Here is a 27,238-nt window from a genome sequence, read left to right on the forward strand (position 1 = left end):
AACGTGTGGGGCTGGGAGGCCGGCTCTGGCCTCCCGGTGTCACCTTTGTCTCCTTTCGGCCGAAAGGCCAGAGGCGTCGGGCAGCCCTGAAAGGACCTCCTGAGAGCGGGGAAGTGGTAGCCGGGCGCGCTGTCCTCCGTCTCCACCATCCTGAGTTTGGGAGACAACATGCGAACATGGTGTTGGTTGGACGATGTCCAAAGCAATGAGCTGTGCAGGGGGGTGTCCCTGGAATGTGGGTGCCTGGTGATGTGGGTTCCAATTCTGTTGGGCCCTGTGGTCAGGGAAGTGAGGTCACCGCTTCCTGGGGACCACTTGCCCAACTTCCTCCTCACACCAGAGCCCCCGAGGAACCCCTCCCCCAGCTGCTCTATGCTCACCCCTCACCCATGCCGTGTCCAGACAGAGGCCCCCACACATCGGACTTGTTTCGGTGGTGCTGATGGCAGCAGGACACCGCGTTGAGCCCTGCCCGCATGCAGGGGTCCGTCGGTGTTGGGCGTGCACCCGCGTGTGCGATGGGGTTGGGGGGTGGTCAGGGATTCAGTGTGTGTCTGGCTCGGGCGATCCCCCCGAGGAGACTCCCAGGTTCCCACTCACAGCTGCGTGTGTGTTCCCGTGGGTCCACGCCCTGTCCGACCCGGGGTGTGCTCAGCGTGTGCGTTTCAGCAACGTGGTCTATGCCAGTAGGAGTCTCACGGGGATGCCGTTGCAGGAGGCAGGTCCTGGGCAGGAGTGACGGGGTTTTTCAGGAACCTTGAGACCGTCAGCAAGCATCTCTTTCCACGATGGGTCGAGGGACTCGTCGTGGGCTGCGCGTGCGTGGGTGTGTCCCTGCGTGGGTGCGGGCATGCACGAGGCCTGATGGGAACGGGGTTCCGGACCCGGCAGCGGCCAGGGTGTGTGTGCGGTGCGTCAGGGTAGGTGACCGAGGTAGGCCAGGGCCTGGCCATCCTTGCTGAGGGGAAGGTGAGCCAGCCCACATGGAGGGCCGGTGGGCAGGAGGAGCCTTGTGCCCATGGGGCCGGCGAGCCCGGGCTGGCCCTTCCTTGGCAGGATGGATGTGCGCAGCTCTGGTTCCTGCTGGGAGCCTGGGGGACCCACGGCCCCCACGGGAGAGCTTTTCTTGTGCAGAGGAAGGCCTTGTGCCCTCGGACTCCGGGCTCCCGGGAGTGCAGCTGAGGATGAGCCCATCCTCAGAGCCCCCATCCGCCGTGGGTGCGGGGGTCCTCCACGCCAGCCCGTCCACATCTTTGTCCTTGTTGTCGGCATAGGCGATGCATGGAGGGCAGCAGAGGGGGCGGTGGGTGGAGAGCCCGGCGTGGGAAGTGGGGCCCACACTCATGGTCCTGGGGGTTCCTCCTTCCGAAGAAGCCGGGGCAGGTCTCCAGGCAGCAGCACAGGGGGAGCTGGGGCATGGTGGCTGCCCGGTCCCTCACTGGCTGAGCGAGGTCGTGGATACCCCCAGGCCTCTCTGGTCCTTGTTTTGGACCTCTGTCCACAGAGGGTAGCCGCTCCGTCAAGGCAGGATGGAAAGTCTGGTGCAAAGACAGCAAACGGCATATTTGACTGTAGTTCATGAAACCAGCTGCTGTTGGCCTACAGCAATAGCCCCGTAGAAGGCGTGACCAGCACCTTCTCTCTTTTCTTTCAGAGAAGGAAACTGAGGGGGTGTGGTTGGGTCCCAGCCTCGGGTCCCTCCACTCCACGGGTCATGGGCTTGCAGCCAGCATCCTGCTCAGCTCCCCAATGACTTATGGGCACGTATAGTAGCCAGGGGTGTGGTGGGCTTTGGTGGCTGAGCTGGAGAGCCTGTTAGGAACACCAGTTACATCAGCACAGGAAACTCCCATCACGCTTGAAGTACATCTGTGGACGACAGAGAAGACCTTTTTTCTTAAAACTGCATTTTATTAGTTTAAAAGAATAAGTATATTTTATGTTTTAAAACAAACAGTAACTTGCATCCCCTTAAAAATAGTATCTGGTGGATCCTTCTCCTGTTCACTGTCCTTACCCCCAAGGTGACACTGTCCCCGTCCTCACCTTTGCGGTGGATGCTGGACATTGGCATGTGGAGTTCAGACCACAAGCAGGTGCTTGCGTTTCGGGGTTCAGCTTGAGAGCTCTACACATTGTCACTGATGACTTCCATAAAGAAATTTGTTACTGGGATCCCTGGGCAGCTCGAATGGTTAAGGGTCCGACTCTTGGTTTTGGCTTAGATTGTGACCTCAGGATCATGAGATCGAGCCTTATGTCGGGATCCGCAATCAGTGGGGGAGTCTGCTTGAGAGTCTGTCCCTCTCCCTCTGCCCCACCCTACAACACTCACACACTCTCCAAAAAAGAAAAGAATAGGAATCTGTTCGAGTGGGCTTCCATTTACCAGACCTTCATTCTGTGCGAGGCACTGAGGAAAATGCTGATGGATGCTCTCGTGACTTTTCCGGCAACCTAGAAGATGATATGTATCATTGTCCCCATTTTACTTCTGAGAAACCAAAGCCCCAGAGGTTCCGGTGACACCCAGGTTCCAAGGTGGGAAGTGACCAGGTCAAGATGTGGACCCCTCCACACCCACTTTCCTGACCCTGGAGGGAGAGCCGGTCTGCGCTCGCATCTCATCTCAGGGCTGACGGTTCAGCCAGGGCGTGATTTGGGAACAGTGCTCCTGAGCTGTGGCAAAATCAACACATTCACTTGGGCAGGTGTTTACTGAGCCTGGTGCTCTGGCGTGTGGGCAGTAGCATGTCACAGTCAGTGGGATAGCTCCCAGTGCTGAACAGTGTCAGGTCTGGCAGGGTGAGTGGACAGATAGGCTGTCACGTGAGTGATCTCCTGGGGTAGGGAGACACTCTTTGACTTGCCAGAGCTGGAGAATTACTGGGGCTTCCAAGAGCGAGTCTGGCCTAAGCCACATGGGCAGCCACTACATGTGAAACAGAGATGGGGCTCTTGACATTGCGGGTGGTCTCTGCCCACTATGTGGGGGCTGCTGAGCCGCAGGTGGACCTCCTGAGCTGCCGTGCTGTCCTCCCGGGGTGTCTGGCCCCAACTCAGCGCTTGCTTGTGTGGTGCTGGGGTCACGGGGCTGAGTTGGCTCCACAGCCTGTTCTGCAGGTGAGCCGCCCCGCCCCCGCACCGGGAGCTTCGTGTAGCAGGAGAAGCGAGCTCTCGGTAAGCAGCCTGTCCCACAGTCTGAATCGGAGCGTGTCCTCACACTGCACGAGCCCGTTCTTCCTATAACATAAGGACCCCAGGGAGCGCCGAGAGACCTGTGCCCAGGTCTTGCATTCAAGAATTCGGAGCCCCATGTGTCCGTGCCCTGCAGCTTCCCTCTGTGACCAAGCTCTGAACACTTCACCCCCTCTGGCCTTGCTGCTGTTCACAATGAATGTGACAGCCAGCTGCCTAGAGCGGTGGCCCAATGGTTCTGGGTCTGGAGCCTGGGGCCGGGGGTCAGAGGTCTCACGTTGGGGTTCTGGCATCTCATGTTGGTGTCTGGGGTCAGGAATCTAGGGTTGGGACCCTGGGATCGGGGTCTGGGATCAAGAGTTGGGTGTTAGGTGTCTGGTGTTGGGGGTCAGGGGTCAGGAATCAGGAGTCTGGCCTCTATTCTTGACCTAGATGCCAGGGTTCATTTGACTTAATCCTCCAGCTCCCTCTTCCTCTGCATTGTTCCGTGTTTACATCTCATTTTGTCTTCTTTTCCCCTCATTTTGACATACCCTGGATTGCCTTTTTAAATTTTTTAGACTGGTAAAGGTTTAGAACCTGAAAGATTCACCTGATTATTTTCTTTTTGATATAAATTTTCTTTTAGAGCAGATTTTTTTCCCCTTGGACTTTGCCTCTTCATGTGCTCCTTTCATAAGTTCACTGTGGGTGTAGAATTTTTACGTTTTGTTTGAGTGTAACTGAAAAATCCCATCCTGATGTGAATAAGCCCATACTTTTGGGCACTTTTCAAGAGCTCACAATAAGAGCTCTTTCTTCAGAAGAAGACTTACAGTTTAAAAGATGACCTCAATATGAAAAGAGTGATTTAAAAATCTTTCAATGCCTTTTTTTTTTTAATTCATGCAAACCAGGATAAATCCTCAGACAGAATTCTTTGATGGGAAAATTACCATCTAATTTGGCAACAGGAAGAAAGTCCCACACTGACGGAGCCTCAGAGGGAGCCAGGTCTCCTTTCTAACTACCCAGGGGTCTGCCTCCAGACTTCTGGGGTAGCCCTGACCTCTTCCGTCTGATCTGTGCCCATCGGAGCCCCACCTTCCTCTGCAGTGTGTGCTGGAGAGCGGTGTCACCAGGAGATGTAGTTCAGACAGGGGTCCAATCAGGGAGGGGGCATGATGGGAATTCTGTTCTGACCGCTTTGAGTTCGAGGAGACTGCGGACCTCCAGCGAGTGGTCTGCGTGGACAGAGAGGATGTGAGGTATATCCACACCGGTGGGTGCTGCTGTCCGAGAGATGATGAGGTCACGAGGTGGGCAAGGTCACGGGGGATATAGACCCCATGTTCTCCCCATGGGTCCTCCTCTGCTGCCATCATCAGCTCAGCCGCCTCCGTGCAGTCACCCCTCTGTTGCTCATATGTTCTCTCACTCCAGACCTGTGGGGCTCCAGCCCGGGTACCTTCCCAAGGCGGTTCAGGCCCTGTCCTTGCTCCCCAGGTGGCCATGTGGAGGGGCTGAGGTTAGGCCCTTGTACCCTAACCCAAATCCCACCCACAGTGCAGGGAGAGGCCACTTCACAGGGACACACAGAAGCTTCTTGGGGAGGAAACAGCTGTGCGTGGATGAGGGAAAGCCATGGCAGGGGAGCGGAAGCCAGGAGAGCAAGTCACGTCAAGACTGGGGTTCGAGCACTACATGGCACATCCCTGCTGTGTCCCCAGGTTTCCTCCCTGCTCTGTCACTCAGCTGGCGAGCCACAGAGCTGGTGACCTGCCCTTCGGCTTCTGCTATGTGACAGCATTGTTAGAAAACAGAGGAGGTGGGGCTCTCGAGTTCAGAGTGCCTGCAGACCACCCGGGGGGGGGGGGGGGCTCGTTCGCAAGAGAGGTTTCTTTCTTTTCTTTCTTTTTTTTTTTTTTTGCTGTAAAGTTTTGTTGTTGTTTTTTTTTTTTATATTTGTTTATTTACAGCATAACAGTGTTCATTGTTTTGGCATCACACCCAGTGCTCCATGCAGTAAGTGCCCTCCCTATTACCCACCACCTGGTTCCTCAACCTCCCACCCCCCCGCCCCTTCAAAACTCTCTGGTTGTTTTTCAGAGTCCATAGTGTCTCATGGTTCATCTCCGCTTCCAATTTCCATCAACTCCCTCTCCTCTCTAACTCCCCATGTCCTCCATGTTATTTGTTATGCTCCACAAATAAGTGAGACCATATGATACTTGACTCTCTCTTCTTGACTTATTTTGCTCAGCATAATCTCTTCCAGTCCCATCCATGTTGCTACAAAAGTTGGGTGTTCATCCTTTCTGATGGAGGCATAATACTCCATTGTGTATATGTACAACATCTTCCTTATCCATTCATCCGTTGAAGGGCATCTTGGTTCTTTCCACAGTTTAGCGACTGTAGCCATTGCTGCAATAAACATTGGGGTACAGATGGCCCTTCTTTTCACTCCATCTGTGTCTTTGGGGTAAATACCCAGCAGTGCAATTGCAGAGTCATAGGGAATCTCTATTCTTAATTTCTTGAGGAATCTCCCCACACTGTTCTCCAAAGTGGCTGCACTCACTTGCATTCCCACCAACAGTGTAAGAGGGTTCCCCTTTCTCCACATCCTCTCCAACACACGTTGTTTCCTGTCTTGCTAATTTTGGCCATTCTAACTGGTGTCAGGTGGTATCTAATTGTGGTTTTAATTTGAATCTCCCCGATGGCTATTGATAATGAACATTTTTTCATGTGTCTGATAGCCATTTGTATGTCTTCATTGGAGAAGTGTCTGTTTGTATCTTCTGCCCATTTTTTGATATGATTATCTGTTTTGGGTGTGTTGAGTTTGAGAAGTTCTTTATAGATCCTGATATCAAACTTTTGTCTGTACTGTCATTTTCAAATATCTTCTCCCATTTTGTGGGTTGCCTTTTTGTTTTGTTGACTGTTTCCTTTGCTGTGCAGAAGCTTTAGATCTTAATGAAGTCCCAAAAGTTCATTTTTGCTTTTGTTTCCTTGGCCTTTGGAGACGTATCTTGAAAGAAGTTGCTGTGGCTGATATCGAAGAGGTTACTGCCTATGTTCTCCTCTAGGATTCTGATAGATTCCTGTCTCACGCTGAGGTCTTTTATCCATTTCGAGTTTATCTTTGTGTATGGTGTAAGAGAATGGTCGAGTTTCATTCTTCTACATATCACAATCCAGTTTTCAGAGCACCATTTTTTGAAGACACTGTCTTTTTCCCATTGAATGTTTTCTCCTGTTTTGTCGAAGATTATTTGACCATAGAGTTGAGGGTCCATATCTGGGCTCTCCACTCTGTTCCACTGGTCTATGTGTCTGTTTTTATGCCAGTACCATGCTGTCTTGGTGATCACAGCTTTGTAGTCAAGCTTGAAATCGGGTAACGTGATGCCGCCAGTTTTGTTTTTGTTTTTCAACATTTCCTTAGCCATTCTAGGTCTCTTCTGATTCCATACAAATTTTAGGATTATTTGCTCCAGCTCTTTGAAAAATACTGGTGGAATTTTGATCGGAATGGTATTTAAAGTATAGATTGGTCTAGGCAGTATAGACATTTTAACAATGTTTATTCTTCCAATCCAAGAGCATGGAACGGTCTTCCATCTTTTTGTGTCTTCTTCAATTTCTTTCATGAGTGTTCTGTAGTTCCTCGCGTACAGGTCCTTTACCTCTTTGGTTAGGTTTATTCCCAGGTATTTCATGGTTCTTGATGCTATAGTAAGTGGAATCAATTCTCTAATTTCCCTTCCTGTATTTTCATTGTTAGTGTATAAGAAAGCCACTGATTTCTGTCCATTGACTTTATATCCTGCCACGTTACTGAATTGCTGTATGAGTTCTAGTACACTGGGGGTGGTCTTTGGGGTTTTCCATATAAAGAAACATGTCATCTGCGAAGAGAGGGAGTTTGACTTCTTCCTTGCCAATTTGGATACCTTTTATTCCTCTTTGTTGTCTGATTGCCATTGCTAGAACTTCTAATACTATCTTGAACAAAAGTGGTGAAAGTGGGCATCCTTGTCGTGTTCCTGATCTCAACGGGAAGGCTGCAAGCTTTTTCCCATTGAGGATGATATTTGCTGGGGGTCTTTCATAGATAGATTTGATGAAGTTCAGGAATGTTGCCTCTATCCTTATACTTTGAACCATTTTCATCAGGAGCGGATGCTGGATTTTGTCAAATGATTTTTCTGCATCAATTGAGAGGACCATGTGGTTCTTCTCTCTTCTCTTATTGATTTGTTCTATCACATTGATTGATTTGCGAATGATGAACCAACCTTGTAACCCAGGGATGAATCCCACCTGGTCATGGTGGATAATCTTTTTAATGTGCTGCTGGATCCTGTTTGCTAGGATCTTGTTGAGAATCTTTGCATCCATATTCATCAGTGATATTGGTCTGAAATTCTCCTTTTTGGTAGGGTCTTTGCCTGGTTTGGGGATCAGGGTAATGCTGGCTTCATAAAAAGAGTCTGGAAGTTTTCCTTCTGCTTCAATTTTTTGGAAGAGCTTCAGGAGAACTGGTATTATTTCTTCTATGAAAGTTTGGTAGAATTCCCCAGGGAATCCGTCAGGTCCTGGGCTCTTGTTTTTTGGGAGGTTTTTGATCACTGCTTCAATCTCGTGACTAGATATCGGTCTATTCAGGTTGTCAATTTCTTCCTGGTTCAATTTTGGGAGTTTGTAGCTTTCCAGGAATGCATCCATTTCATCTAGGTTGCTTAGCTTATTGACATATAACTGTTGGTAATAATTTCTGATGATTGTTTCTATTACCTTGGTGTTAGTTGTGATCTCTCCCTTTTCATTCATAATTTTATTAATTTGGGCTTTCTCTCTTTTCTTTTGGATTAGTGTGGCCAATGGTTTATCGATCTTATTGATTCTTTCAAAAAACCAGCTCCTAGTTTCATTGATACGTTCTACTGCATCTCTCGTTTCTACCTCATTGATCTCTGTTCTAATCTTGATTATTTCCCTTCTTGCATGTGGAGTTGGTTTGATTTGTTTTTGATCCTCTAGTTCTGTAAGGTGTAGAGAGAGCTGGTGTATTCTGGATTTTTCAATTTTTTTGAGTGAGGCTTGGATGGCTATATATTTCCCTCTTAGAACCGCCTTTGCTGTATCCCATAGATTTTGGATCGAAGTGTCTTCATTCTCATTGGTTTCCATGAATTGTTTAAATTCATCTTTGATCTCCTGGTTGATCCAAGCATTCTTAAGCAAGGTGGTCTTTAGCTTCCAGGTGTTTGAGTTCCTTCTGAACTTTTCCTTGTGATTGAGCTCAGTTTCAAAGCATTGTGATCTGAGAATATGCAGGGAATAATATCAGTCTTTTGGTATCCGGTGAGTCCTGCTTTGTGACCCAGTATGTGGTCTATTCTGGAGAAGGTTCCATGTGCACTTGAGAAGAATGAGTATTCTGTTGTTTTTGGGGTGGAATGTTCTGTATATGTCGATGAGGTCCATCTGGTCCAATGTTTCATTCAATGCTCTTATTTCTTTATTAATTTTCTGCTTCGATGATCTGTCTATTTCTGAGAGAGGCGTATTAAGATCTCCTACTATTATTGTATTCGTATCAATATGACTCTTTATCTTGATTAATAGTTTTCTCATGTAATTGTGTTCTCCCATATTGGGTGCATAGATATTCACAATTGTTAGATCATCTTGGTGGATAGTCCCTTTAAGAATTATGTAGTGTCCTTCTGTATCTCTGGCTATACTCTTTTGTTTAAAATCTAATTTATCTGATATGAGAATCGCTACCCCGGCCTTCTTTTGAGGCCCATTGGCATGAAAGATGCTTCTCCATCCCTTCACTTTCAGTCTGGGTGTATCCTTAGGTTCAAAATGGGTCTCTTGTAGACAACATATGGATGGGTCCTATCGTTTTGTCCAATCTGCAACCCTGTGTCGTTTTATGGGCGCATTTAGGCCATTCACATTGAGAGTGATTATTGAGAGACAGGTTTTTATTGACATCGTGTTACCTTTGAAGTGTTTCTGTCTGTAGATTGTTTCCATATTCCTGTTCAATGATATTCTTAGGATTTTTTCTCTTTTAAAGGACCCCCCTTAATATTTCCTGCAGTGTCGGCTTGGTGGCTGCATAGTCTTTTAAGCCTTGCCGGTCATGGAAACTCTTTATCTCTCCATCCATTTTAAATGTCAGTCTTGCTGGATAGAGTATTCTTGGTTGCATGTTCTTCTTATTTAGTACACTGAATATATTTTGCCAGCCCTTCCTGGCTTGCCAGGTCTCTGTGGAAAGGTCTGACGTTATTCTGATGGGCTTTCCTCTGTATGTAAGGAGCTTCTTTGTCCTAGCTGCTTTTAAGAGGGTCTCTCGTGAAACATAATTCCTCATTCTAACTATAAGGTGTCGTGAGGACTTTCGAGAATCTAAAATCTTGGGAGGAAATCTCTATGCCTCTAGTACATGAACATTGTTTCCTTTCGTGAGATTGGGAAAATTTTCATAGACAACTTCTTCCACTGTATCTTCTAGACTTCTTTCTTTTTCCTCCCCTTCAGGGATTCCAATAATTCTGACATTGGAACATTACATGGCATCGTTTATTTCCCTGATTCTGTTTTCGTGGCTTCTGAGCTGTTTGTTCCAGGCTTCCTCCTGATCCTTTCTCTCTATCTGTTTGTCCCCCAGATCACTAATTCTATCTTCTGTGTCAGTTACCCTAGCTTTTAGAGAATTTAGATTAGATTGGAACTCATTGAGAGCATTTTGAACATCATCCTTGGTGGCTTTCAGTTCTGTCCTAACATTTTGAACATCATCCCTGGTGGCTTTCAGTTCTGCCCTAACATTGTGAACATCATCCCTGGTGGCTTTCAGGTCTGTCCTAATCAATTCTGTTTGGTCATCCATGGCTTTCTCAACCTAGCTATGGCCTGGATAAATTGTTAGTCTGAATTCCTTTTCTGACATATTGTCTATGTCGATAGCCATTAGCTCTGTTGCAGAAGGTCCATCCTCTTTATTTTTCTTCTGTTGGGTATTCCTCCTCCTAGTCATTTTGGTAAGAGATGACTGAACAGATGCAGCTGGACTTATCGATTGTGGTGCAGTCAATGTCCACCCTGGAACGCTTCTGTGCAATCAGGGTTCCCTACCCAAATGAGAGAAAAAAGAAAATAAAAAGAAATAGAGAAGAAGAAAGAAAAAAAAAGAGAAAAGAAAAAAAGAAAAGAGAGAGAGAGAGAGAGTGATAGGAATAAAAGGGAAGATAGAAGAGAAGGCACAGCCCAAATGGGCCACAAGGTAAGATTTGTGAAGTATACAAACAAAATCAGACAAACAAAAAGACGGATAAACGTATATGACAAGAGAAAAAAATATATATATATATAAACAAACAAACAAAAAAAAAAAAAAAGGAAGAACCTCATCAGAAAGAACCCCAAGTATAAGATTTATATATTTTTAGGACAAACACAAATTCACAGAAACACTGACAGAAGGAAAAATTGGGAGAGTGGTTATAAATTCTCAGTGTGGGTGAGGAAGGTTATTTTGATTCTTCCTGAAGGTATCTTGATGTTTTTGTTAAGGGACTCAACTTTCCTAAGTTACAGGGGGATTAGAAACTGGTTTACCTATAGGGGTAGCATTGATTGGGGAAAGGGGATTACCTTGAAGTTTAACTCTATATGTATAGTAGAAAATAAAAATTAAAAAAGAATAAACTAGACTAAACTAAGTTAAAATTAAAAAAGAATTAAAAAAATAAAAAAGAAAAAGAAAAACACGGGTGTAGGTATCACAAAGTTCAGGTTAGAAGGTTATTAAAGAATTTGATGTACTGGACATCTCAGTGTGGTGGTAAATAGGTTAAAAAATTATCTGTATGTATAAAAAAAAAGGGGAACCAGAATATTGGTAAAGAGTTAAAAATAAAAGTTGTATTTATGAAGTAGTGGTCGTTGTTCTCTTGTAGTCTTTTTTTTTTTTCTCTTCCTTCCTGGTTGGTTTTCTGGGGGAGGGGCCTGCCACGTGGGTTTTCAGACAATGATGTTCCCTGAGTTAGGTCCTCCCGCTCCCCTCAAGGGGGTGAGTTCTGAGGAAACTGTTTTTTTCAGCCTTTTGTTCTCTGGGGGTTTTTATGTTCTTTCATCTGTTTTCTCTCGCCTTGACAGCTTTTGATGGTTTTTGGAGGTTTAGAGGAGAGCAAACTGCACCCTGACCTCCCTCTCAGAGAGAAGCCTCAGAATGTTTTGCAAGAGCTGCTGACAGAGTCGGTTCTGAATCACTGTCCCTGGGGATGCAGGAGTTCCTCATTGTACCCAAAACCAGGGCAGCGGTGACTATCTAGGCAGCTCCAGACCGCCAGAGAGGTTCCGAGCAGAGATCGCACACTGAGATTTTCCCGCTGTCCCGGGCTGGGAATGTCTGGTTTTTCCAGATGCCAGACCTCCAGGCTCGCGCCTATGAGCACTTCTCCCAAGGGAGGGTGTGGGATGTGCGCCTTTCAGGATTGCCATCTGGCCAGGCTCCCAGCCCTTCACTGAAGCCAGACCCCACTTGTTCTGGGGCGCACTGGCGGGTCAGGTGCACTGTCGGCTCAGGGATGGAGACCTGATTTCTCCACCGCACTCTCTCTGGCTCAGCGCCAGGTGAGGCTGTCCTGGGTCCAGGGACTTAGGTTCCTGACCCTAACCGCCCAGGTTCCTACTATTACCCCCCGCGATCCTTTGCTCTTTGTTTTTTGAGTGCTTTCAACCAGACTCCAAGTTAATGCTGGTCCCTAGAGGCAGAGCAATCTCGTGTTGGGGTATTACTTTCCAATTGGTCACCTCTGGTGGCTCCCTCCCCCTTTTGTTTATCTTCCAATATCAGTCAGAGGCTCCTAGTCTGCTTTACCTGCCACTGGCATCTTCTGCTCCTGTAGAGATCCAGACGTCTATAATTCTGATCTCAGGCTGATTTCATGGGTGATCCGAGTTCTTTGGTAGGTAATCAGCTCACTTTAGGGTACAGGTTGAAATTGTGCCTCCTCCTACTTCCCCGCCATCTTGACTCCCCCCCCCTCCGCAAGAGAGGTTTCTAACCACACCCCTCCTCACTGCTCAGGGCTGTGGCAAGGTCTTGAGTCGCACCTAGGTGAATCTGATGCCAAGGTCCCCGTCCTTGCTATTGGTTACTGTGGTGATAAGATGGGCTTACTGTGGCCCGGTTGCCTAGTAGAGGTGCTGTGGGGGTCAGCAGGGTTCTGCTTGGGCCCCACCTCTATTCCCTCAGGAGCCAGAGGCCGAAAGGCTCAGAGTATGTGTGTCCAAGTCTCAGCCTATCTGTGTCCCAGCACAGCGAAGACTCAACTTCTTGTTCTTGTTTGTCCCACAGCAATGTTTTCAGCCTGATTCCTGGATGGGGGCAAAGAAGAGCATCTCAAAGGTAATGGCAGAGTGTTTGGAGTCAGGGTGGTTCCTTCTAGAAAGATCTAGAACTGATGTAGAAATACATGTATGTATTCAACTCAAGGTAATTATAGCCAAAGAGATCCTCGGTTCCCAGGGTGATTCCGAGTTCCTCCCTCTACTGCGTTTTCTCGAACCTTGACAAAGGACAAGGCAGAGCTCTGACCTCTGTTGGAGTGGATGTGGTCAAAGAGTTAACACGCTTCCCAGTGGACTGCACGGGGATCTGGGAGGGATGGCATGTGCTCTGGTTCTGGCCTCCCTTCAGCTGCTTCAGTGGGGCCAACTGGGGATGGGGCACCTTCTGACCCCACAAAGGCTCAGGCAAGGGAGGCCCCGCTGTCCTCTCAGAGCTAATTTCTTCTGGCTGTCTGCCAGCAGGTGAGGCGAGTACCCCCAGCCAGCAAAGTCCCGACCCCAGCTCTCCTTCCTCTGTCCTACTGGTTGGATGGACAGGTGGCTCTTGGGGCCGAGCTGCCATGACTTCTCTCTGCAGCAGAGGCGAGGTCCCCCAACTGCAGGGCCAAGGGAGAGCCTGCCACTGAGGTGATAATAGCTTTCTGTCCCTCCTCTCCACTCACTGAGTTGGGCCTTCCTTGGCCTTCCAGACGGAGGATGGCTTCCCCACACCTTCTCCAGGAGCCTGCCTCCCCACCGCCCTTCACAGGGGCTGGCTGGGGTCAGCAGGGATGAGGGCAGGGACATACTCCTCCTCTTCACCTGGGGCGCCTCCCCTTGAGGAACTGTGTTAGCGGTCACTACTATTCATGAAGTAAGTGACTCAGAGGGCACCTTTCCTCTCTTCAGCCAAGATGACCACCCTGTGGTCCCACAGCAGAAGTTTGAGGCAAAGCCGTCCAGGTGAGGGACGGGGGCTGGGCTTCCAGGTTTGGGAGGGCCTGGGGGATGTTGCCGGGATGCTGGGGATTCCAGGGCACCCCCGGGCACCCCACCTTCTGGCCTCTGGTCTCCGTACTTCCTCCCTGAAGGGAGGGGCTCTCCCCAGGCTGCTGTCCCCCTCTGGTGGGAAGGCCCCTTGGGTGGAGCTGTGCCCCAGCTTCCACACATGGCCAGCGTGTCCAGGGTCCCTCTGTCCTATGGCAGACTCCTGCTCTACTCGCCTGGCCACACGGCCAAAGCTTTGCCTTCCATGGGGAGCTTTTCTCAGCAGGGGCCACGCGTGGGGACCCCTGGAGGAGTCCTGCCTGTCTGGCTCAGCAGCATTTCTCCCAGGACCTGGCCCTGGACTCTGAACACTGTTTTCTTCCCTCAGCGAAAGTGACTGCCACCAGGACACCTGCAGAGTCCCTGAGGTACCCAGGTACCCAGGTATGGGGGACACTTCTTTCAGCTGTTTCTGTGCCTCTTTCCAAGCAAGGGAACAGGTGCCTCTCTCCTCCCCTTCCTCATCCCTCTGCCCCTCCCAAGGCTGGTTCACAGGGAAGGAAGGACAAGGGACCCTGGGATAGGAAGAGAATGAGGGTCAAAGAAAAACAGGGGAAGACGTTCGATGGTGGGAGTCACAGAAGTCTCTTCTTTACCTCAGGCTTTGTGGCCGCCCCAGCTCAGGTGTGGCATCTGTCGGGGACTCAGCTGAGGGGAAAACTGGATGGTGTGGTCATCGTGGTCTGGGGACAAAGGAGGCTGCCAGTGGGTGGGTGGGGATAAGGCAGTGAGGTAGATGCCAGCATGGTGTAGGGATGGATGGGGTGGGAGTGGGCCAGCCCTCATCCTCCCAGCCCGCAGATAAGAGCAGGACCCGGGAATTCAGTCACAATGAGGTGGGCCCATGTGAGAACTTAGAGCACACAGGGAGAAAAGGAGGAGAGGTGGGGGTCTAGAACCTCAGCAGTCCTCAAAGACCATGTGGGGTGACCCCTTCCTTTGCTGGGGCTTTAGCCTCATCAGTGTATCACTGGGAAGCCTGTAGCATCCTTATGGCTGGGTGGGCAGGCACCATGGAGGTGTGGGTGTGAACAAGAGCAAATGGAGGAGGGGAAGAAGGAGAGAGGGAGAGAGGGAGAAAGGGAGGAGGAAGGGGGTAGGAGGAAGAAGGGCAGATTGGAAGGAAGGGGGTAGGAAGGGAGGCATAAAGGGGGGAGGGAAGGAGGGAGGCAGGACTGCAGGAGGCAGGTGAGGGCCTGTGGCTGGATGCTGGCTCCCGGCAGAGCTTGCCAGCTGGACAGGGAGGACAGCACCTTGCAGCTGCGGGCACAGACTAACAGGCCCTGCACAATGTCTAGGTGTGCCCGTCACTTGTCCCTGATGCACATCTCCTCTGCAGGCTGGCTTGCCCCAAGGCCCAAGTCCTCAATCCCAAGTAAGTGAGTGAGTCCCTGCCGTGGCCTGTCCCTTGGTTCCCTGTCACCGACGCCTTGGGCTTGCCTTCCCCTGGCTCCTCTCCAGGGCTGCAGACTCTCCTTGCCTTTTCTTCCCCTCCTCGTGCCATCACACGGGGGCTAGGTTCATTGATCCTCGATCTGGGGCCAGGGAAGGCACCTCTCATCCTTGGTCCCGGGCGCCATGTGTTTCCTCTTATTTATTCATGGGGACAGGGGGCAGGGGATCTGGGCGGGCTGGGCCCTGAGGTCTTTCCAAGGATGCCGGTGTCACAGGGACCACAGTTCCAGACCGGTCCCCACAGCCAGCCTCTGGAACCAGTGCCCACGCCCCCTGCTTGTTCTGCCCAAGACAGCACTGCAGCCTGTCACTGGGGCCTCAGACAGGAAGGTCACCCAGATGCCTCCCTGGTCAACCCTCACCATACAAGCAGGGAAACTGAGGCTCAGAGAGGTGAAGGTACGTGCCCGAGGCCCCGCAGCTGGGGAAGGGCAGGTCGGGATCCAGCCCAGGCTGCTGTTCCTCCCCGCCGGGAGAGCTGGAGATGCACGCTGCCCTTCTGGAAGTGGCACCCACCTCTCCTGGACTCTCTGGAGCCACCAGCCCCATGAGTCCACGAGTACTTGACAAGTGACCGCTCTGGAGAAAGATGGGCTGTTGTTGGGGAAACACACTGGGTTTGAAGCACTCAGCACCCCCAGATTTAAAACCTCCTCCAGAATGTAAACTCTTCCATCTGCTGGGAAAGGGGCTTAGTTCTCGCCTCACTGAGATGGCGCTCCTCCCCAGAAATGGGGCTGGAGGCCTCCCAGCAGGAGTGTCCCGTGGGAACTGGCCCCAGCCGGTACACAGGAAACACTCCAAGTGAGGGCAGTGAGGGGCAGGAGTGTCACGGCTCAGGCTGCAATTTGGGGTCCTCTTGCTTCTCACTCTGGTGCTCCCACACGGTGAAGCTCTGGACAAACCCTTCCCTTCTGCCGCACAGGTGTCCACACTCAGCTCTAACCGGTGTGGCTCTCTTCCCCCAGGAGGGCGGACGTGCTGGTCATGACCCCCTGGTTTGCTCCCATTGTCTGGGACGGGGTCTTTGACTCTACCGTGCTAGACACACAGTTCACAAACATCACCATCGGGCTTACCGTGGTTGCCGTCAAAAAGTAGGTAAGGTCTGGGCAGCTGTGCTGAAGAGGGGCGCGTGCCCCGGGGAACCCAGGAAGTCCTCCTGTGGGGCCAGGGGCGCATGTCACCAGGTGTCCCTCTTTTCCAGGTTGAGGTGCTCTTGGCGTGCAGGGAGTCAGGGGTGGCTTGGGATGCAGGTGAACTCAGTGGGATTTGCAGGGGCCGCTAGGCACATCCCTGCTGGAATGAGCGGTCCCACACCTGAGAGTCACCTGTCCCAGAGCTCAAGGCGTGGGCCTTTGAGGGTCGGGCAGCCTCCACTGACTGCCCACAGGGGCCAGCCACCAGGCTGGGAGCCGAGCACCCCAGCCCCTCAGCAGCTGCTCTGTCGCTCTGACCCTGTCCCAGACACGCCACCTGAGACTTCGTGTCCTAGTTGGCCACAGTGGGTTTACCAGGGGGCCAAGCTGGATCCGAGCCCTCCAGGGCTTCAGGGGTGACTGGTTTTCTCTGCAAACCAGCTCGTGTCTCACGAAGCATATCTTCACCTTCACGTGCCGCCGCTCAGGCGGCTTTGCCCTCTGACGCCGGTGGACCGTCCTTGTTCCTTTGGTGGGCAGCCCGCTCTCCCGCCCGGGTGCTCTGCCTGGCTCGGGCTGCTTCACAGAGGCCCACGCAGCACTGTGACAAACAACACCGTGGCATGAGAATTCTAACCATGCGGCCAAGTTGTGGAAGTGTCCCGGGAACGTGTGCATGTCAGCCACCGACATCCCCCCCGATGTTCTTTCCTCTCTCTCCCTCATTCTCCATAGTATCACTGGCAAATAACGGACAGGTCACTTAGTATACGTGTAGAGGGAATGACACGGTGATTTGATGGGCGTGGGTACAGCACGTTAGCTGCCGTCGCCACTGTATGTCTCGTTCCCAGAAATTACCCGTCTTCCGTCTGGAAGATGCTATCATGCAGCCCCTCCACCATATCCCAGTCCTGCCATCCTGCCTCTGGTTAGCTGCTCGTCTGTTCTCTGTTGCCATGGGTCAGGTTGTCTTGGGTTCCACGTGTGGGTGAGCTCATACCATGTTCCTCTGTCTCTTTCTGACCCATGCCATAGAGCCTAGTGGCCTCAGGTTTCAAGCATGTTGCTACAAACGGCAGGGCTGCTTTATTTTTCATGACAGAGTGACGCATGTCTCACGCCTTGTGTGTCCAGTCAGCTGCTGATGGACGCTTCAGTCATTTCAGTGTCTTGGCTCTTGTAAACAGCACTGCAGCGAACGTGGGAGAGATGTCATCGCTTCGAGATATGGCTTTAATCTTCTGTCCCGTGCTTGGGAGTGGGGTTACTGAAGTCCCCAATCCATATGGTATTGCTGCTTATTTCTTTTTGAGTTTTGTGAGTATTTGCTTTATGGGTTTGGGTGTGCCAATGTTGGGTGCATAAGTGTTTACAGTTGTCATTTCTTCTTCAGGGATGGAGCGCTTATCATCATATAATATTCTTTGGCTTGTTTGATCATTTTTAGTTCAAATCCCACTTTGATGTCAGTATAGCTATCCCCCTGTTTGGGGGCCACTGTTTGCTTGAAATACCTTTCACTTTTTCTTTGCTGCTGCGGTTGTCGGGTTACATAAAATATCTTCTCCCAATAACCAGCTGATAACAACCTGACTTCAATAGCCTCCATAAGCTCTCTTTTTCATCCTCTCTCCCTTGATATTCCGTGAATGCTGCTCCAATTTGTGCATGTTTAAATATTGTGTTTTCATGAACAAATTATTGTGGTTATGATTCGTTTTTATGTTTGTTTTTTTAACTTTCGAGCTAGAGCTGCAAGTGCCGTACGCACTGCCATGACACTCGTGCGTCTGACTTTGACTGAAGCTCACTGTAACCAGTGAGTCGTCTACATGCATTAGTGTACTCACAGGAGGTCATGGAACCCGTTTCTTTCTGCTGGAAGGGTGGGATGCCCTGGGACATTTCTTGTAAGGCATGTGCGGGGCTGACGGACCCCCAGCTTTTGATTGGGAAAAGTTTTATCTCTCTTTTTCTGAAAAGCGGCTTTGCTGGGGTAGGGTTCTTTCATACTTTTGTTTTTGTTTTTTTGGAGAAGGAGAGAGCATAGGAGTGGAAAGGTGGGGCAGAGGGAGAGAATCTTAAGCAGGCTCCTGATGAAGAGCTTGATCCCACAACCCTGAGATCACGACCTTAGTTGAATTCAAGAGTCAGACACCCAACCGACTAAGCCACCCAGGTGCCCCAGTATACTGAATACATCCTCTCACTCTCCCCTGGCCTGCAACATTTTGTTGAGAAATCTTCCCATAGTCTTAAGAGAGGATTTACCTTATATGTGATGACTTGTTTTTCTCTTGTTACTTTGAAAAATTTCTCTTTGACTTTGACTTTTTTAAGTTTATTCATTTTTTTAGTATGGCTATACCCGATGTGGGGCTCAAACTCATGACCCCAAGGTCAAGAGTCTCACGGTCTTCCGACTGAGCCAGCCAGGTGCCCTCCTTGTCTTTGACTTTTGGCAATTTAATTCTAATGTATCTCTCTGTAATTCTTTTCAGATTCAGATTATTTGGGGTCCTTTGAGCTTCATGAATCTGGATGTCCCTGGCTCATTTGGGAAGTTTTCAGCCATTATTGCTTTAAATGTATTTTCTGTCCCTTTCTTATTCCCTTTCTTCCCTTTTGGGATTCCCATATCGCATACACTACTGCTTTTCATGATTTACCATAAATCTGTAAGCTTCACGATTATCATTTTATTATGCTGGCATGATCGCTCATCTGCCCACCTGTCATCCTTCTGTCCATCTGTCAGTTCTTACTGCTTTTGATATACACGAAGGTAAATCTGGGACATCGGCTGTGATCATCAACTAGAATTCAAGATGTGTTTAAGGCTTTCCTTCTTTCCAAGTAAAATGTATACACAAACGTTTGCTGAGTCTTGGCAAATGCATATAGTTGTGTAACCAGAATCCTTTTCTACTCATATGACATTCCCACCACCCCCCATAAAGTTCCCTCGTGCCCCTTGCAAGCCAATGCGTCCCCCTCCTTCCTCCCCCACATAAGTGTTTTGACTGTTTTCCCACTCTTTAAGATGATTTTTGCCTACTGGAATTGTAAAGTACATATTGTTTTGTGTTGTCTTTTCTCACTCAGGATCATCACTTGGGGATTTACTGTGATTTTGCATGAATCAGCAGCTCTGTTTTGTTGCTCAGCATTCTATCACGTGGGCATACTGTAGTTGGGTAACCCATTTTCCTTTTGCCAGACACCTCGTTTCCAGGTTTTGGATATTATGAGTAAATATGGATGGTTGGACAGATCTTTTGTGGATGTACATTATATTTTTCCTTGATTGAACATCCAGGAGTGGAATTGCTCAGTCCGAGATCAAAATCACGTATAGTTTTGTAAAACATTCCCGATATTTTCGCATATTGGTTGTATGATTTTACATCCCCATCTGCCATACAGGGAGGTCCTGACCGCTCTGCATGTGCCACAGAATTTTGTGATGTGAGTCACCTGTAAACCTTTCTACATGGGTCTTTGTTCTGACATATGAGTGGATCTCTGGAGTGCAGTCCTGGAAGTGAAACTGGGGGGAGAATGGACACATTTAAAGCTTTGGTATATTGGTGGCTCTCATTCAGTAGGGCATCCGCCTCTCGATTTCGGCTCGGGTCATAATCTAGGGTTGTGGGATCGAGCCCCTTATTGGGCTCTGTGCTCAGCGGGCAGTCTGCTTCTCCCCACCCCCAAGAACCCTTTCTCAATAAACAAATAAATAAGGAGTAGAGAAGATGGCGGGGAAGTAGGAGGAGGCTCTGTTTCAACCTGTACCCTAAAGTGAGCTGATTACCTACCAAAGAACTCCTATCACCCATGAAATCAGCCTGAGATACGAATTATACACGTCTGGATATCTACAGGAGCAGAAGAAGCCAGTGGCAGGTAAAGCAGAGTGGGAACATCGGACTGATATTGGAAGATAAACAAAAGGGGGAGGGAGCCACCAGATGTGACCGATTGGAAAGGAATACCCCAATACGAGAGTGCCCTGTGTCTGGGGAACAGCATTAACTTGGAGTCTGGTAGAAAGCACTCAAAAAACAGTGCAAAGGATCACAGGGGGAAATAGTGGGAATCGAGGTGGTTAGGGACAGGGACCTAAGTCCTTGGAACCAGGACAGCTTCCCCTGGCCCAGAACCAGAGAGAGTGTGGCGGAGAAATCAGGTCTTGGTCCCTGAGCTGCCAGCGCACCTGAGCCGCCAACGTGCCCGAGAACGAGTGGGATCCCACTCCCGTGAGGGGCTGGGAGCCTGGCCAGACGGCAATGGCAATCCTGAAATGCGGGTGTCCCACACCCTCCCCTGGGAGAGATGTTCATAGGTGCTAGCCTGGAGCTCTGGCATACGGAAAAACCAGACATTCCCAGCCCGGGACAGTGGGAAAATCTCAGTGTGTGATCGCTGCTTGGAACCTCTCTGGCAGTCTAGTGCTGCCCAGACAGCCACCACTGCCCTGGTATTGACTGCCCTGGTATTGGGTACAACGAAGAGATGCAGCACCCCCAGGGACCGTGACACAGAACCTACACTACCAGCAGCTCTGCAGAGCATTCTGAGGCTTCTCTCTGAGAGGAAGGTTGGGGTGCAGTTTGCTCTCCTCTAAACCTCCAAAAACCATCAAAAGCTGTCAAGGCAAGAGAAAACAAATGAAAAACATAAAAAAACTCCAGAGAACAAAAGCTTGAAAAAAATGGTTTCCTCAGAGCCCACCCCCTTGAGGGAAGTGGGAGGCCCTAACTCAGGGAATATCATTGTTTGAAAACCCACGTGGCAGGTCGCTCCCCCCAAAAAACAACCAGAAAGGAAGAAAAAAGAAAAAGAAAAAAGAAGACCACAAGAGAACAACCAACACAACTTCATAAATACAACATTTATTTTTAACTCTTTACCAATATTCTGGTTCTTTTTTTTTCTTTATATATACAGATAATTGTTTTTTTTTGTTTTTTTTTAATTTGTTTATTTACAGCATAACAGTGTTCATTGTTTTGGCATCACACCCAGTGCTCCATGCTGTACGTGCCCTCCCTATTACCCACCACCTGGTTCCTCAACCTCCCACCCCCCCGCCCCTTCAAAACACTCTGGTTGTTTTTCAGAGTCCACAGTCTCTCATGGTTCATCTCCGCTTCCAGTTTCCCTCAACTCCCTCCCCTCTCCATCTCCCCATGTCCTCCATGTTATTTGTTATGCTCCACAAATAAGTGAGACCATATGATACTTGACTCTCTCTCCTTGACTTATTTCGCTTAGCATAATTTCTTCCAGTTCCGTCCATGTTGCTACAAAAGTTGGGTATTCATCCTTTCTGATGGAGGCATAATGCTCCATTGTATATATGGACAACATCTTCCTTATCCATTCATCTGTTGAAGGGCTTCTTGGTTCTTCCAACAGTTTGGCGACTGTAGCCATTTGCTGCAATAAACATTGGGGTACAGATGGCCCTTCTTTTCACTACATCTCTATCTTTGGGGTAACTACCCAGCAGTGCAATTGCAGGGTCATATGGAAGCTCTATTCTTAATTTCTTGAGGAATATCCACACTGTTCTCCAAAGTGGCTGCACCAACTTGCATTCCCACCAACAGTGGAAGAGGGTTCCCTTTTTCCACATCCTCTCCATCACACGTTGCTTCCTGTCTTGCTAATTTTGTCCATTCTAAATGGTGTCAGGTGGTATCTAATTGTGGTATTAATTTGAATCTCCCTGATCGCTAGTGATGATGAACATTTTTTCATGTGTCTGATAGCCATTTGTATGTCATCATTGGAGAAGTGTCTGTTCATATCTTCTGCCCATTTTTTGATAGGATTATCTGTTTTGTGTGTGTTGAGTTTGAGATGTTCTTTATAGATCCTGGATATCAACCTTTTGTCTGTGCCGTCATTTGCAAATATCTTCTCCCATTCCGTGTGTTGCCTTTTTGTTTTGTTGACTATTTCCTTTGCTGTGCAGAAGCTTTTGATCTTGATGAAGTCCCAAAAGTTCATTTTCACATTTTTTCCTTGGCCTTTGGAGACGTATCTTGAAAGAAGTTGCTGTGGCTGATATCGAAGAGGTTACTGCCTAAGTTCTCCTCTAGGATTCTGATGGATTCCTGTCTCACGTTTTGGTCTTTTATCCATTTCGGGTTTATCTTTGTGTACAGTGTAAGAGAATGGTCGAGTTTCATTCTTCTACATATCACTGTCCAGTTTTCCCAGCACCATTTATTGAAGAGACTGTCTTTTTTCCATTGAATGTTTTTTCCTGTTTTGTCGAAGATTATTTGACCATAGAGTTGAGGGTCCATATCTGGGCTTTCCACTCTGTTCCACTGGTCGATGTGTCTGATTTTATGCCATTACCATGCTGTCTTGGTGATCACAGCTTTGTAGTTAAGCTTGAAATTGGGTAACGTGATGCCGCCAGTTTTGTTTTTGTTTTTCAACATTTCCTTAGGAAATTTTAGGATTCTTTGCTCCAGCTCTTTGAAAAATACCGGTGGAATTGTGATCGGAATGGCATTAAAAGTATAGATTGCTCTAGGTAGTATAGACATTTTAACAATGATTATTCTTCCAATCCAAGAGCATGGAACAGTCTTCCATCTTTTTGTGTCTTCTTCAATTTCTTTCAGGAGTGTTCTGTAGTTCCTCACATACAGGTCCTTTACCTCTTTGGTTAGGTTTATGCCCAGGTATCTTATGGTTCTTGGTGCTATAATAAGTGGAATCGATTCTCTAATTTCCCTTTCTGTATTTTCATTGTTAGTGTATAAGAAAGCCACTGATTTCTGTACATTGACTTTGTACCCTGCCACATTACTGAATTGCTGTATGAGCTCTAGAAGTTTGGGGGTGGAGTCTTTGGGGTTTTCCGTATAAAGAATCATGTCATCTGCGAAGAGAGAGAGTTTGACTTCTTCCTTGCCAATTTGGATACCTTTTATTTCTCTTTGTTGTCTGATTGCCATTGCTAGTACTTCTAATACAATGTTGAACAAGAGTGGTGAGAGTGGGCATCCTAGTCGTGTTCCTGATCTCAACGGGAAGGCTGCAAGCTTTTTCCCATTGAGGATGATATTTGCTGGGGGTCTTTCATAGATAGATTTTATGAAGTTCAGGAATGTTCCCTCTATCCCTATACTTTGAAGTGTTTTCATCAAGAATGGATGCTGGATTTTGTCAAATGCTTTTTCTGCATCAATTGAGAGGACCATGTGGTTCTTCTCTCTTCTCTTACTGATTTGTTCTATCACATTGATTGATTTGCGAATGTTGAACCAACCTTGCAACCCAGGGATGAATCCCACCTGGTCATGGTGGATAATCTTTTGAATGTGCTGCTGGATCCTGTTTGCTAGGATCTTGTTGAGAATCTTTGCATCCATATTCATCAGTGATATTGGTCTGAAATTCTCCTTTTTGGTAGGGTCTTTGCCTGGTTTGGGGATCAGGGTAATGCTGGCTTCATAAAAAGAGTCTGGAAGTTTTCCTTCTGCTTCAATTTTTTGGAACAGCTTCAGGAGAATTGGTGTTATTTCTTCTTTGAAAGTTTGGTAGAATTCCCCAGGGAATCCGTCAGGTCCTGGGCTCTTGTTTTTTGGGAGGTTTTTGATCACTGCTTCAATCTCATTACTAGATATCGGTCTATTCAAGTTGTCAGTTTCTTCCTGGTTCAATTTTGGGAGTTTATAGTTTTCCAGGAATGGATCCATTTCATCTAGGTTGCTTAGCTTATTGACATATAACTGTTGGTAATAATTTCTGATGATTGTTTCTATTTCCTTGGTGTTAGTTGTGATCTCTCCCTTCTCATTCATAATTTTATTAATTTGGGCTTTCTCTCTTTTCTTTTGGATTAGTGTGGACAGTAGTTTATTGACCTGATTGATTCTTTCAAAAAACCAGCTTCTAGTTTCATTGATACGTTCTACTGTATCTCTCCTTTCTACCTCATTGATTTCTGCTCTAATCTTGATTATTTCCCTTCTTGCATGTGGAGTTGGTTTGATTTGTTGTTGATTCTCCAGTTCTTTAAGGTGTAGAGAGAGCTGGTGTATTCTGGATTTTTCAATGTTTTTGAGGGAGGCTTGGATGGCTATGTATTTCCCCCTTAGAACCAGCATTGCTGTATCCCATAGTTTTTGGACTGAAGCGTCTTCATTCTCATTGGTTTCCATGAATTGTTTAAGTTCATCTTTGATCTCCTGGTTGATCCAAGCATTCTTACACAAGGTGGTCTTTAGCTTCCAGGTGTTTGAGTTCCTTCTGAACTTTTCCTTGTGATTGAGTTCCAGTTTCAAAGCATTGTGATCTGAGAATATGCAGGGAATAATGTCAGTCTTTTGGTATCGGTTGAGTCCTGCTTTGTGACCCAGTATGTGGTCTATTCTGGAGAAGGTTCCATGTGCACTTGAGAAGAATGAGTATTCTGTTGTTCTAGGGTGGAATGTTCTGTATATGTCTATGAGGTCCATCTGGTCCAATGTTTCATTCAATGCTCTTATTTCTTTATTAATTTTCTGCTTCGATGATCTGTCTATTTCTGAGAGAGGCATATTAAGATCTCCTACTATTATTGTATTCATACCAATATGACTCTTTATCTTGATTAATAGTTTTCTTATGTAAATGGGTGCTCCAATATTGGGGTCATAGATATTCACAATTGTTAGATCATCATGGCGGATAATCCCTTTAAGAATTATGTAGTGTCCTTCTGTATCTCTGACTACAGTCTTTAGTTTAAAATCTAATTTATCTATACAAATAATTTTTAACATATTTACCATCACACTGAGATGCCCAGTACATCAAATTCCTTAATAAATTTCTAACCTGAACTTTTTGATACATACACCCGTGTTTTTCTTTTGCTTTTCTATTTTTTTTTATTTTTAAAAAATTTTTTTTATTTTTATTTGTTTATTTACAGCATAACAGTGTTCATTGTTTTGGCATCACACCCAGTGCTCCATGCAGTACGTGCCCTCCCTATTACCCACCACCTGGTTCCTCATCCTCCCAGCCCCCCCACCACCCCCTGCCGCCACTTCATAACCCTCTGATTGTTTTTCAGAGTCCATAGTCTCTCATGGTTCATCTCCCCTTCCAGTTTCCCTCAACTCCCTCTCCTCTCCATCTCCCCATGTCCTCCATGTTATTTGTTATGCTCCACAAATAAGTGAGACCATATGATACTTGACTCTCTCTGCTTGACTGATTTCACTCAGCATAATCTCTTCCAGTCCCGTCCATGTTGCTACAAATGTTGGGTATTCGTCCTTTCTGATGGAGGCATAATACTCCATTGTGTATATGGACCACATCTTCCTTATCCATTCATCCGTTGAAGGGCATCTTGGTTCTTTCCAGTTTGGCGACCGTAGCCATTGCTGCAATAAACATTGGGGTACAAATGGCCCTTCTTTTCACTACATCTGTATCTTTGGGGTAAATACCCAGCAGTGCAATTGCAGGGTCATAGGGAAGCTCTATTTTTAATTTCTTCAGGAATCTCCACACTGTTCTCCAAAGTGGCTGCACTAACTTGCATTCCCACCAACAGTGTAAGAGGGTTCCCCTTTCTCCACATCCTCTCCAACACACGTTGTTTCCTGTCTTGCTAATTTTGGCCATTCTAACTGGTGTTAGGTGGTATCTCAATGTTGTTTTAATTTGAATCTCCCTGATGGCTAGTGATGATGAACATTTTTTCATGTGTCTGATAGCCATTTGTATGTCTTCATTGGAGAAGTCTCTGTTCATATCTTCTGCCCATTTTTTGATATGATTATCTGTTTTGTGTGTGTTGAGTTTGAGAAGTTCTTTATAGATCCTGGATATGAACCTTTTGTCTGTACTGTCATTTGCAAATATCTTCTCCCATTCCGTGGGTTGCCTCTTTGTTTTGTTGACTGTTTCCTTGCTGTGCAGAAGCTTTTGATCTTGATGAAGTCTCAAAAGTTCATTTTTGCTTTTGTTTCCTTGGCCTTTGGAGACATATCTTGAAAGAAGTTGCTGTGGCTGATATCGAAGAGGTTACTGCCTATGTTCTCCTCTAGGATTCTGATAGATTCCTGTCTCACGTTGAGGTCTTTTATCCATTTCGAGTTTATCTTTGTGAACGGTGTAAGAGAATGGTCGAGTTTCATTCTTCTACATATTGCTGTCCAGTTTTCACAGGACCATTTATTGAAGAGACTGTCTTTTTTCCATTGAATATTTTTTCCTGTTTTGTCGAAGATTATTTGACCATAGAGTTGAGGGTCTATATGTGGGCTCTCCACTCTGTTTCACTGGTCTATGTGTCTGTTTTTATGCCAGTACCACGCTGTCTTGGTGATCACAGCTTTGTAGTAAAGCTTGAAATCAGATAACGTGATGCCGCCAGTTTTGTTTTTGTTTTTCAACATTTCCTTAGCAATTCGGGGTCTCTTCTGGCTCCATACAAATTTTAGGATTATTTGCTCCAGCTCTTTGAAAAATATCGGTGGAATTTTGATCAGAATGGCATTAAAAGTATAGATTGCTCTAGGCAGTATAGACATTTTAACAATGTTTATTCTTCCAATCCAAGAGCATGGAACAGTCTTCCATCTTTTTGTGTCTTCTTCAATTTCTTTCATGAGTGTTCTGTAGTTCCTCAAGTACAGATCCTTTACTTCTTTGGTTAGGTTTATGCCCAGGTATCTTATGGTTCTTGGTGCTATAGTAAATGGAATCGATTCTCTAATTTCCCTTTCTGTATTTTCATTGTTGGTGTATAAGAAAGCCACTGATTTCTGTACATTGACTTTGTATCCTGCCACGTTACTGAATTGCTGTATGAGTTCTAGTAGTTTGGGGGTGGAGTCTTTGGGGTTTTCCATATAAAGAATCATGTCATCTGCGAAGAGAGAGAGTTTGACTTCTTCCTTGCCAATTTGGATACCTTTTATTTCTCTTTGTTGTCTGATTGCCGTTGCTAGAACTTCTAATACTATGTTGAACAAGAGTGGTGAGAGTGGGCATCCTTGTCGTGTTCCTGATCTCAA

At 47.4% G+C, this 27,238-nt stretch overlaps 1 pseudogene; it reads left to right on the top strand.

Moving 5' to 3' along the window:
• Positions 1–703: 703 nt before the first annotated feature.
• The window catches only part of LOC123939200, a 39,722-nt pseudogene continuing 13,187 nt past the window's right edge, over positions 704–27,238 (top strand).

The sequence above is a fragment of the Meles meles genome, chromosome 3, assembly GCF_922984935.1.
Source record: "Meles meles chromosome 3, mMelMel3.1 paternal haplotype, whole genome shotgun sequence".
NCBI lineage: Eukaryota > Metazoa > Chordata > Mammalia > Carnivora > Mustelidae > Meles > Meles meles.